Source organism: Colobus angolensis, unplaced genomic scaffold (assembly GCF_000951035.1).
Source record: "Colobus angolensis palliatus isolate OR3802 unplaced genomic scaffold, Cang.pa_1.0 Scaffold59, whole genome shotgun sequence".
In the NCBI taxonomy this organism is placed as follows: domain Eukaryota; kingdom Metazoa; phylum Chordata; class Mammalia; order Primates; family Cercopithecidae; genus Colobus; species Colobus angolensis.
Window position 1 is genome coordinate 2,031,270 of NW_012119487.1, and position 2,182 is coordinate 2,033,451.

Below are 2,182 nucleotides of genomic sequence, written 5' to 3' on the forward strand. Positions count from 1 at the left end.
AAAAAAAAAAAAAAAAAAAAAAAGTGTTTTTGTTTTGTGGGAGGGGGTGGGGGGGTGATTATATTAACTGTAAATGGATGTATTTTGACCTCCATAATGTGGGTGGGCCTCATACAATCAGGTGAAGGCCTAATAGAACAAAGACTGACGTCCTGCAAATGAATTCTTAAGTATGGCAGCCTTTTGAGTTAAACTACAACTTTGTCTCTTCCCTGGGTCTCCTGTCTGTTGGCCTACACATCCTATTGGTTCTGTTTCTCTGGAGGACTTGTCACTTTTAATCATAATTACTTATAATTTCACCCCACTCTCATCCCACTTGAATAGAATCTCCTGAGAACAGTAATTTAAACTGTTTTATTTATTTTTATGTCTTCTGTAGCCTGATATATCATGCCTTTTTTTTTTTTTAGACAGAGTTTCACTCTGTTGTCCAGGCTGGAAAGCAGTGGCAAGATTATAGCTCATTGCAGCCTCAAATGCCTGGGCTCAAGAGATCCTCCAGCCTCAGCCTCTCAAGTAGCTGAGATTATGGGCACACGCCTGGCTAATACATATGTAATAGGGAATATTGTTTTATGTTTTTTATGGAATATTGAAATGAAGAGTTTCATTTCACTGCAGTTCACCAAGGCTGTTAAATACTTTGAGATACCTTTTCTCAATTCTCTTTCAATCACTATTCCCCTTTCTCTCCTCTATCAAGACTGTGCCCTATGAAGTTAACAATGGTCCAATCTCCAGAGCATTGCACTAATTCCCATTTGAAGCAATTATCTCACTGAGACTCTCAGCAACTCATAGAAATATTTCTGAAATAATCATTTAATTAACCCCAGCAGACATAAGAATAGAGAAGAGAAAGAGAAACAAACAAACCAAATAACCAAACTGGGTACAAGCTACTGGTGACACTGTAACATGAAATTCTCTCTTCTACCACAAGCCTAAAAATTATTCAAAACACCTAATCCCAACAGTAACCAAAAAATGTACTATCAATCTTCTCTTAATTACTATGAAGCAATAAAATATTTGAAATCGGATAGTTTTATTTATACATATACCCAATTGGTTGGGCAGCAGATACATAAAAAGTTTCGTATACTTTAAGAAATGCTACAAGCCCCAGACAGAGTTATAATTTTAGAAATAATTATTGAGCACTGTATTCATATTCATTAGTAATATCTCAAGGATTTGCTTTTTGGCCTAAAAAATTAAGAATTTACAATTTTCTGTATTTTCAATTACCACCTGGCTATTTTCCTTTTGTAAACTTTTCCTGTTCTGCCTTTGTTGTGACCCCTTTCCCTTTGTGATCTTCCCTTTAGAATCGGTGCCTTTTATCGCTACTCATTTCCTGACTCAGGTGAACTTACAGCCTAAGGCAAAAATGGGAGCCAGCAAAGTTTGTTTTCTCTATCTCTCCCCTCTTTCCCTCCCTTCTGCCTGCAGTTCTGTGAGGGACTAAATCTTCCAGATATTCTGTGCTTATTAACAACACAGCACCCTCTTGACTTGGAATCCATAGCTGTAAGAACTTAGTTTCTCCTGTCAGCTAAGAAAATTCTTGGAAAATTTTTGGTGGACAGTAAATGCCAGGTAATCCAGACTTCATTAATTTATGACACAAGAAATAAATACAGCTGTTAGCCAAACTGTCCCCTTTATTCAATCATAAAAAGAGTTTGCTAAGACAATAAACAGACTGGTAATTAAAATATTTATCAGCCGGGCACAGTGGCTCATGCTTGTAATCCCAGCACTTTGGGAGGCTGAGATGGGTGGATCACCTGAGTTTAGGAGTTCGAGACCAGCCTGGCCAATGTGGTGAAACCCTGTCTCTACTAAAAATGCAAAAATTAGTTGGGTGTGGTGGTGGGCACCTGTAATTCTAACTATTCGGGAGGCTGAGGTAGGAGAATTGCTTGAACCCAGGAGACAGAGGTTGCAGTGAGCTGAGATCACACCACTGCACTCCAGCCTGGGTGACAAGAGTGAGACTCCATCTCAAAAAAATAATAATAAAATAAAATATTTATGCTATTTGGCCTGGAGCACTGGCTAATGCCTGTAATCCTAGCACTTTGGGAGGCTGAGGCAGGTGGATTGCCTGAGCTCAGGAGTTCAAAACCAGCCTGGGGAACACGGTAAAACCCCATCTCTAAAATAAAATAAA